This window comes from Chroicocephalus ridibundus, chromosome 4 (assembly GCF_963924245.1).
Source record: "Chroicocephalus ridibundus chromosome 4, bChrRid1.1, whole genome shotgun sequence".
Classification (NCBI taxonomy): domain Eukaryota; kingdom Metazoa; phylum Chordata; class Aves; order Charadriiformes; family Laridae; genus Chroicocephalus; species Chroicocephalus ridibundus.
Genome location: NC_086287.1, coordinates 47,745,851 through 47,757,432, shown reverse-complemented (window position 1 = coordinate 47,757,432; position 11,582 = coordinate 47,745,851).

Sequence of the window (11,582 nt, the reverse complement as noted above, 5' to 3'; positions counted from 1 at the left end):
GTAATGGAAAGGGAAGTTCTCTACCTGTTCTCCCTCAGCCAGGACCTCTTTTGCTGTTTTGTCTACCAAGCATCTCTGTGTTTCCTGCAAGGGCGCTCTAGCTTGTGCAGAATGGGAACTATCATAGTCTGCCATTGTAACAGCCAGTCCCTGTCAATTATACTGGTGATTTAAGTAATAAAATAATCCTTACAAAATACCTCTGAAGGAATTAAATACTTAGTTAAATGCGAGTTGTCGTTGTTTTAGCTAAAACTAGAGTTTTAGTCTTTTTTTCCTTAACCTTTTATCTACAGTACAAAATGGTAATGCACATAATACTATAGTTAAAAACACTGTAGGCTTCCATGGGTATTGGATCAATTTCCTCTCATTGCTACAAAAGGGACAGATTCAATGTTTAGCGTATATGAAGCTACAGGGTATAACTAGAAAAAAGGTAAACATTATTCCCACTTTTGGATCACTGCTTATCTTTGGATAATATGAGGGGACAAGTACTTTATATGCAGAGAAAATGTCATTTAAAGTCTCTATCAACATACTAATTCTGGACCAGACAGCAGTTGCAGTAGCAAAAACTTTTTAGGCTGAATATGAGATATTTTCTCTTGTCTGCTTAAGAAACCTTAACCAGAGAATCGGTTGTCTGTTCATCCTTCCCTCAATATAAGTAAAGTAATAACAGTGATATGCCTAGAGATTATCATGCATAGTTTTTTTTGACAGCTGAGAGCAGCTACACTATAAACAAAGAAAGCGCAGAAGCAAGGCTGTCTAGCTAGGCCGATGCACATCGTGTGTTCCCTGGAGAAACTAATCTCTTCTGTTACTTCCCATTGCTCAGCTTACCCAGCATGTCTCAAGCCATGTCTAATTACCATTTCAACCTCTCATTGAGTCCAAAGAGGCATTATTATATCAGACAAAACACGCATCCTATTTCTGGGTTGGTCATGTATTACTTCTTTCCTTCCCCTTCCATCTGGGCTTTTACCAAATCTTTTCCTTCAGCTGTATCTCACTTGACTCATAGTTTTGTATGCGAATGCACATTTCCAGCTCACTGAAGCGGCTTCTGCTGCTTTCTTACAACTTATAGGATACATTTAATATTTAGGTTTCTATTATTTTCTTGCTACTTTCTCTTTTTAACGCCCCCCCCCCCCCCCGCCCGTCACTGCTTTGGTGACATCATAGGCATGAAAAATGGATCTTATCCTTTTCTCTTTGAATTATGCTATTTAAGTGTGATGTGTGTAGGTGTACACAAACAACAGCATTTATGAAACAGAAAACATGTTGAGTAGATCTCCAAGTCATCCTAAAGAATGCAAAGTATTTCTATTTCCGGCTATACTTTAGTTGCTAAACTTATTCATCTTTGAAAAACAGTATACCTGTTCTTTCAAAGATATTTCTTTGAGAACTAGCTGATGTAGAGGATAGCGCAAGACTAGGATAACTGGTTTTTGGGCATTCATGCCACCAAAGCTATCTAGGGTACTGCCTCTATACAAACCTGCAGTTACTTCCTATGAGTGAAATATAGGAGAGAACACCTCTTTGCGTGTCAACTGCTTTGAATCATTCTGGCACTTGGCCTGGGTGACCTTTCATCATTGTGAATGCAGAGTGGGCAAATTGAACCTCACATACAAAACTCTGTCATTGTCATTGAAAAGGAATGGGTGTTATTCTTTTCCTTTTGAATTCCAGAAGTACCTTCAATATCCTTTTTTAGCTGTAGTTGGGAGAAAAGTCAGCAAGGAGGATCAAGAAGAGACTGGAATTAAAATAGTTGTATGATTTCAAAGAGCCACTGGCCCTGTAAAGACTCTGCTCTCAGTTACTACCAGGAGACAGATCCATAACGGATAACAAAAGCAACAGATCTCCCACACTGAAATATCTCCTATCTTCTCCATATCTGATGTTTTCTGAAAAATTAAAAGGAAGTGAGCTGGTGTATGACGAAACTTTCAGGCTGTGAGCCTCCTTTTCCTAAAGCCAGTCTGGCATCTCCCAAAAGATGGAAGAAACCTCCTGGTCTTTTCAAGGAATTAAGAGTTTCATTTAGTTCATCACTATAATGTTTTACTGTAAGAGATCTCTGGATTGTCCTAGGTACTCCACAGTGCTGGAAGCAAGGACCAAAGATTCAACATAAAGTATATTAAGCTGCATCTTCCATATCTAGTTTATGATTTTAGAGACAGCTCTTTTGGATTTTTGTGAAGTCGTCATGGATTGTGATACCGAATCATGAATTACTTTAACAATGATACTTGATGCAGTATGCACCAGAAGCCTTCTTGATCTTGGACAAAACTAGCCTTAATTAAGACTCTTACATACAAAGTCATCTCATGCAACTTCAGCTTCTTAATCTAGATGTCTGATCTACGCTATGTCCTGTAGCCTCCCTTGAATTCATGAAGAGAGGCAGATACCTCCAGGGCTAGGACACTTGTATCAGGAAGGTTATCAATTAATTCTGAATTAATTCATTAATTAATGAAATGGATGATGGATATCTCCAGAGATAGCTGTTCTTCAATCCACAGTTGATTTCAACAAGTATGGTACTAGCTAACATCTTGAACAACATCTTGAAAGGAAGGGAAATCAAGACAGACAAAGGTAAGCAGACTGCTTCCTAGATGGATGCATATCCCCACCCAGGCCCAAAGTGGTTAAAAATAGCACAAGACACAAAAGTTATTAAAGACAAGAAAGTGGAGGCCCGTGCTTGTTCTGGTAGTCCCTAGACAGAACCAAACTAGTAAAACTTAAGAAGGGGATAGAGATGCAACGTATTCATCTGCTTTCTGAACTTTGAAAAACAATCTGTTCTTTCCTCAGCGCCAAGGGCTGCCCCTTGAGTTGTCAGAAGGTTATTTTTCAACCCAACATAGAGAGAATTAAGGCAAATTAAGAAGTCCTGCATTTAGCGGGTGCTGTAGGACTACGTACTATTTACAGGCTTGTGCTTTTCCCTACACACATGCATTCTCTGTGCCATTCCCCTTTGTAGCACCATGGGCTCTCTGTGGCTGTGGAGGAGCGAGTTCTAGAAAACTTTTCACTGGTGGAAGGTGGAGGTTGTTTTAAGCATAAAATTTGAGTTTGGTTGGGTTTATTAATTTTTGTCATGCAGTCCCTACTGACAGCTATACATACTAACAGAAGATATAGTATTGGTTTTGTTCTTGACTTCTGAATAGATTACACAGACATGTCAACTTTGTGATTTAAACACCCAAGTAAAGATTTAGTCTTGGCCCTCTACTCTCTGGTGTCCTAAACATTTTAATAACAAGTGACAAAAAACATGGCCAGCAGCAAAAGGTTTATGGACTGTAAGACAGTGCAACATCTAAAGCAAATCCAGCGTATTAGGGTTTGTTTCCCTAAACTCAGGCATAAGTAGGGCATGAAAAATTACAGCAATTCTTTTCCTGCTAGTGTACTTTCTCTTCTGTCCTGTAAAACTGTAGACGGGCCTGTTTGGTTATAGTTCAACAAGAATGAACTGTCTTCATTTTTTCACTTTGCGGCTACTAGGCGTGTAAGAGAAGTAGATCCTTTTTAGGAATCCAGTTGTTTCAATTGCCAACATTACCTTATTAACTGATACTTCGATCTATTTAAACATTACTTCCAACTGGAGTAGCCTGGAACTAAAGTCCATGGGTTTTTGTGTTTCCAGTTACTGGACTGTTAGTGTTGCTGATTACCCCAGTAAGGTAAGGGCATTCATGAGTAGATCCACAAATCACTCTCTCCTGTGTCAGTCAATAAATACACTAGTACACAGGGAAAGCTGGGAAAGGCAGTAACTGAAACGGAAGTCTCCTCAAAGAAAAAAAAAAAATAGAGTTATCGTGATATAGAAAAGAGAGATAAACATGCAAGATACAAAAACCTCACTTTGGATGAGATTCACACACAAGTATTCTCAGAGTATACTCAGAGGCTATTCCAGTTCCTCTCTTCAGGCCCTGTCTCAATTGATTAGCTGCCTCTTGAAGCAGAGTAAACTTAGGTTTGGCTTCCATTAGCACATGTCACTGAAATGAACTAATCTTGAACCAAACAGCAGTCTTCAGCACAAATTTGAAGATAGTGTTTTAAGTCCTTACTGAGGTTTACATACTAAAACCAAAACACCCACAACCTCAAAATTTAAGGAAACGCATTCCTTTTTCATCTGACACTTTTTTTAGACTATTCCTTTCTCCAAAAACTTGATTGTAAAATAGATACAAGTAAATATGTTAGGCATTTGACAGCACTGTTTGGATCTTCCACTGTATTAAGAAGATGCGTCTGCTGCCATAGTTTCCTGTACTACAAAGAGAAAGAGTCAATTACAGAAGGAAATTAGAAGCTGACATAAAGGTCAGAGAGTAGGTGAACAAGGGAAGGGAAGTTCTGAAATTACACAGCTATTGCAATTAAGGGCTGATAGTCCTTCTTCTACGGGTCATAAGATCTGTGGCAGTTTTGATAAATGTTTTAACTTTTATAACAGATCTATCAAGGGTAGCAATGGCAGAGGAAAAAGTTCTCTTTACAAAATCACTTACGAGAAAGGAGTCAAAAAGTTCCTTCAGCTTCCTTAACCTCATTGAATCTGGGCAATTCAACTGCCACTCTCAGCCTCAAAGTTCTTGTTCTAGAAGCACTTCTAATATTTGCCAAACTACTGGCTAAATCTATATATATATACTATCACAGTTGACAGAAGATTCAAAGTTTCAGATTTCAGCATAAGTAACTCTTGATTTAGGATGCAAAATCATGAAAGAATACATTACATTACATTTAATCTAGGACTGATTTAATGACAATTGAACCCTATTGATATTCTAAGCATACTTCATACTCAAAATCCCCATATTTCAGCAGTGTGTTGTGTAAAACACTGTGTTCAAAACAAAGAACTGGTTTTGCTCTATTGGGAAGCAGGTAAAGTGACACAAAAAGAGAGTACTGCTGTGATGGTAAGCAAGGCGGTGAGATCAAAAGCCTTCTAAAGGAGTTAAAAATAATAGCAATCTTACACTATTAGGGTGGTCTTAATTTACATTCATATTTCTACTGAAAGTAACCAGTTGCTGGATCATATAACGAGCTATGTTTTTCCATTATTATAAAGCTCCTGGCTGAAACAGAACTCTGGAGTTCTTACTGAATGACAAAAAGAAGTGAGAGGTGGGGGGGTTACAGTTACAGAAATCCTTCTTTTCCGTTGTAGCTGAACAGAATAATCTGTGCGCTTTTGTAATAGCTGTACTCACTTTTGCAAGATTGGTGTGTGGACGATCACCTCCTTAAAGCATTAGAGAAGACTACAACGAAGTAAAATCTAGGCCTGGATTATGTGCAAATCAGCATCCCAGTAAAAAGGTAAAAAGGAAAGCCTGTCAAGCCCAGATAAAGCATGGAATGCATTGTTAGACGAACAACTAGGGGAAAGATCCTGCCTGAAGTGACAAGGCACGGAGTGGTCACAGTAGTAGATTTGCAATGTAGAGGTGAACTCTTTTTCTGTTAAGCGTCAGAAAGCAAAATCTGAGGAAAAAAAGTATTATAAAACGATACCTAAAAGTCTTTAGGAAACACCAAGGATGAAAGGTAAAGGCTGCTTGAATATGCAGTTAAGTTCCTGAACATGGAAACAAAGAACAACCACTCAACCCCCCAGAAAAACCTCACAGAATAGGAGAAATTGGCACCAGAAGATCCCAGGCTTGGACTTGCTGTCTCCAAGCAAAACTGGTTTAGGCAAATAAGAATTTGGGATGAGAGCGGAGTCAATCATTTGACTATACTGGTCAAGTCCATTTTCTATACAATTCCCGTAGCTGACATCAGATCAGAATTCAAGAAGCATGACTTAATAAATAATGTATGACTTTAGGAATATCACCACCATTCTTAACCTACATTTTTCGCACAGTTCTCCACTAATGCATTTAAGCATGTACTGTAAGAAGCAATAATGAAGAATTGGGCATTTTTTTTTTTAGAAAAAAATAATTAAGCATTTGAGTCAGTCATTATTTCCCTACCCTTTTTAGCATGTTATAACACAAGGCATAAGCAGAACGCTTAATTTGTACTCATCTATCTGATCTATCTATCCTTTTTCTTACATCTGAATCTATCTTATACAGAGTGATACCTACGAAGACTGTTTTCTTTGAACTCGTGAGCCTTCTTAAGACCCACAATTAAACCATAACAGAGTAATCTCTCTTAAAATTTAGTCATTATTTTTAATTATTATTTAGACATTATTACTTATTTTAATTAAAAGCACACTGTGTGTTTTACTTTGAAAAAAAAACCAACAAAAACCCCCCACATTTATGTGAGGAAGATGCATCTATGTACAGCAATACCTCTCAAACAAGATTTGTCCATATTGTGCTGTAACCACCGCCTGGGCCTTTATGGTTATATCCTGTGACTAAATGGGACTGGAATAAGGTCACTGCGTCACCAGTCGGATACTGTCTGCACCTTCCATTTTTTTCACACTCTGATAACCTCTCCACTGACACTGTCTGTTGACTTGCGCTCTCTCTGTACCCGTCGTGAGGTTCTCACAGGGGAACACTGCGCAACATTTCACACAGAACTTACGGACTCCTCACCATTCACCAGAACAATCTAGACGCACTGACTTTTTCAAAGAGCCTTGAGACTGATCATTTAAATTCTGAAATCTGTATGATCGTAGGTGGAAGAGTGATTGAGAATTTTTCATATGTTTGTTTATAAAGAGCACTCTCTGGAGTAGAGCTTCCAAGCTGATTAAGCCCAACTGTCCTAATTTCTTGAGGCGAAGCCTGAGAACTGTGTTTTCCTCATATGTCCCACAGTGTTCTCGGTGAACACTAGAAGTCACCAGAAGGCAGAGAGAGCGCTCATCTTCAAGAGCAGTTGCACTCCTAAACACCAATGCACGGAAGAGCTAAAAAGCACTTTACAGCTCATTCAGAAGTTCAGCTGTCAAGTCTGTGGAGACTCTTCCTGCTTGTTCTAACTTCTTGGTGTTTTTCTTCTTTGACAGGTAGCACACAGGGTATCTAAAAGTCTCCTCTCTCTCTCACCATCAGTCTAGCACGTCTCTCCCTAGAGCCCTTTCTCCTCAGGAAGATGTCAACAGCTTGCTAAAGCCCTCGGACTACATCAGGGAGGGGGAGATTAAATATACTGAGTGCATGATAAAGCCAGGGGCAGGAGGAGGGCACCTTCTGCCAGTGGAGCCTGCAGAGCATCCCAATAAGAGTTCAAATAGGAGAGCAACACAAGAAACAAACCTGATTTCCCCAAGACTTACAGAGATATGAACAGCTGCAAACACCTCAGAGCAGGAGGCACAGCAGAGGTAGTATTTGCTGTAAAAGTTAAATTGACCTCTAGGGGACAGATGTGAATTAGTCCAAAAGGCATTCTTGACCCAAAACATCAGCTAAAAACAAAAAAAAAATGTGAAGGGAGAATAATTCTTCACTGGATTGTCCTGCACACACATATACCTGCAGAGATATCCGAATTATGGAATGAAAAATTGGAGGGGAGTTTCAGAGCCAGGTTAGCAGGGTCATATCCCACATTCCCGCTGCAGACAGGTGGATGCATTCATTGTAATGGGAATGTGGATGCACGAGAGAAAGCGCTACACAGGCACAGCTAAAATTACATCAATTAAATATGTCAGAATTCCAATGCGGGTCATTCAGACCTTTTCCTTCTGTGTTGGAATAAAACAGTTTAATTCCTGCACAAAGTCCTAATCCTTCATTTTACATCTCATCTCGACCATGGCACCTCAGCCACCAAACTTGTATTTTCTGCAGTTCCCTGGCACCTTCCTCAAAGTCGTTCAACCTGTGATTAAATACATAGATCCTCATTTTAAATAGATCCTTGTCCAAGAGTTAACTCTGAAATAAGTTCTTAAGTAATATGCAGTCAGAAGAAAAAAGCATTTAAATAAAAAGCACCTTGCCTGTTCTGTAGTATTCAGAGCCATACACACAGAGCGCACATATTCCTGAGCACTGGACCTTTCCTGCCCTCCCCCTGCCCCTTACTTGTATTTAACTTTAACTTTGAGGTGTGACAGTCTTGTTTCAAACCTGAAAGCACTGAGCCCGTGCAATTAGAACTGGTTAAACAGAGTTGATTCCTTTGCTGGCCCAGGACCAGAGTGTCACTTCTCACCCCGACTGACTACAGACTACAGCACATTTTGTCAGCTCTGTAATTTCAATTAAGATTTATAGATATTAGCGACAATAGGAGTAGGATGGAGGGGAAAAGAAGTACTCAGACAACTGTGGGAGCCTCTTAACCAAATGCTAAATATACTCAGGCTCACATAAAAGCATTTAATTTACTGAGTAAATGACTTCTCATATATGTTTCTAAATTCTAATTCAACAAAAGCTGCTCTAGGGTCCAGAATGGCAGCACTGGAAATGCTTTATTCTCCCTGCGTTCTACAGAGGTGGGAAGACTGCTAAGGTCTGTCCAAAGCACTTAGCCTTTCCGGGAATCAAGCTTCTTTGTTCTGCGACGTTGGCTGTCCTCCAATCTCAGATGGGAGCGGTATATATATTTCTCAAAAACTTGAAATTTTAATCAATAGAAAACATAGGCTTGATCATGACTATGGTGCAATAGCAATAAAATTTTGCATGAGTGATATGAGAGAAGACTTCTCTTTCTATCTTGAAGGAACAAACTCAGAAAAGAAAAAGCAATATGAAGCAACAATAATTTGTTCTCTGGTTAAAAGATCATTGTGCATCAAAATGTTCATAATTGGGGAAAAGTAGCCCAACAGAGAGGTGCAGATGACACAACTGTAATATTTGATTAATACTGTAATTCCAAATGAAGGAAACAATAAAAGGTATTAAATTAGTCTCAGCGGATCAGCAGCCAGGAAAAATAAAGTACAACCACAGTTTCATGAATACTGGCAGGAACTCACAATTTGTACATTTCTAACTATTCATGGATGTGAAAAAACTGTGATGAGGCTTACCCCCAACTACGTGTTATGAAGATAATTCTGCATTTAAAAAAAAAAAACCCAAAAAAAACCCCCAAAACAAACATGTCCAGCTGAACAGAAGGAGCATAAGGAGACCGATATATGTTCTTGGGAATGACATCTTGCATGTCATGAAAAGTATGTAAGCAGACCAAGGCATTATGGTCAATGAGTAAGCTTTACATAAAGAAAAGGGCCGAAAAATCACGTGGGTGAAAGTGCAAGAAATGTGAGCACTACAGCAACCAGGTTCTGCAGCAGAAGAGGAGTAGAACAGGAAAGATGTTACAGGTCTAACGTTGCCTTGGACCCTTTTAGTCTGTCTCAAGCACACCCATTAGGTAACAGCTTCTGTACCTCCCTTGCCTGAAAACAATATGGTCCTGCTGCATTTATCGACCATGTTAACACCTGGCCAGCAAGATAATCATATGCCACTTTTTAGATCTCTTTCTGTGGGGACCCATAACCTTAACGAGGCAAAAATTCTGCTTTCATCTAAGACAGAGTTTATTCAACAGTCAAAAGGGTCCTTAAATTCTGTATACTAGCTTAATACAAAGGACCTTTATACAAAATTTCTTACAAAAGCTCAGTCTCTAATGATAATTTGGGTAAGCCCAGCTGACTCTCATCTTTGGGTAGAGTCAGAAAGACAGATACTTGCTGTTCCTGCACTTCTTTATCAGCTTCAATTTGCTCACCTTCTCGCTTCAGTCAGCATTTTCAGTCACTAGGATCCCTCCGACCTGGGCTTTGCTGTAGAAATGATGCAGAGCAACTGGAGTCAGGAAAGGCTGTTCCTAATCAATACTTCCATTGTTTTCTAAAACCTTGTTGTGCGTTTCCTTGTGATTTTCTATCTTAACTCCTGTCAGCCAAGCAGATAACCCAAAGGGAATGAGATACACAAACATGGTTCTTTTTAAGTCCATATAACTTTCCCTGTAGAGGTCAAAAAGTACAGACAGTAACATACAAAACCCAGAGGCAGTAGGGCAGAGTGTAGTTTTCTGCATAGCCTGAAGAAAATGTGCATTTAAACTAGCAACTGTTAAGCATATTGAAATACTTTTTCCAACAATGTAGTTAAAACAGATCCACCTAGTTGCATTTGGTTGAGGAGCGAGATGTTATTTTGTCAAGCTTAACAAAACAGCGTTTTCTCAGTTGGGGCTCTTAAAAGGAAGCACTAAATGGACTTTGGCATGTAGAGTTTTACGACCAGTGGCTCCTCTTTGCAATCCCATTTATCAGACCTCAGTTGTTATGAATGCTACTGGAATTATATTGATTTCCAGAGGTGTTTCAATAGAAACTGTATCAGGTACCTGAATGATTGTTCGTAGCTGAGTGACTCCCATTGCTGAAGAAACAACAACAAAAAAAACAAGACCCAAGCCAACCAAACAAAAAAGCAGCTATATATTATTTTCATTCTCATTTAAAAGTCATTCACCAAAAAAAAAAAAAGTGGAAATAAATATCAAAGTCTAGAGACATTTCCAAACAAATCAATACCAGAGAAAACACCATTCACTGCTGACATCTGAAAACCTACAAGTTATCTGGGCAAAACCAAAATCACCCCTGCTCCCTTAGCAAGTTGTGGTCAGCTGCTAGCCCTTTGGAGGTATTGCATCTGTAGACAAATACAGTATTCAAGATTCAAAGAAAGAGCAAATAACCTGTGCAAATTTTTAATTCCTTGCTTTTGAGACAACTGGCAAATGATAGCATTACAGCAGGAGTGAGCAAGACTACTGCTTTTGCAGAAATAAATCGATAGCACAAATACTTCGGTACTAAAATCTGAAGTGGTATAACCCAGAGAAAAGGATGGTCTTTAGGAAGGACGCAGCACAGACAGGAGTGGAAAAGTGCAATCGGAGTGGTTGCTAGCATCTCCTATCTACATCACACTAGGTACAGAATTAAAATTATTAATCAGAGTGAAAGTCTGTGCAAATTGGAAAAAGACCTTGTCGCAGTACCATTTAGGATTTAGCCAGAAACTTATGGCTGAATTAGATTTAAAAAAATAATAAAAAGCAAACCATTGAGAATAAGATGAACACCCCCCTCTGTTTAAAGGCCCCAAAGAGCATGAAATGGATGCTATTATACAGAGAACATGAACGGGGGACCAAGACTAATCAAGCAAAAACATGTTACTGATTAGCTGTTATTTGCTGTACCTGAGTCAAGCTTCTGGTTTACCTAGCTCAGTATCCTGTAGCTGACAGACAGCAATACCAAATGCTTAAGAAGAAAGATTAATAAATAAATAAAATCTTAGTAACCAGATGTAAGATTATCTGTCCATGATGCAAGTTTCAGCCTACTCCCCAACATTTAAGAACACATTTAGCATAGCTACCGGATACAGGGTTACAGGGTCTCACTGGTTGACAATTAGCAATGAGAGCAGCAGAAACCTAAGTATGAATCAAAGCCTTCCTCCTTCTTCTCTTCTCCCAAATACACCCTTTTCTTTTTA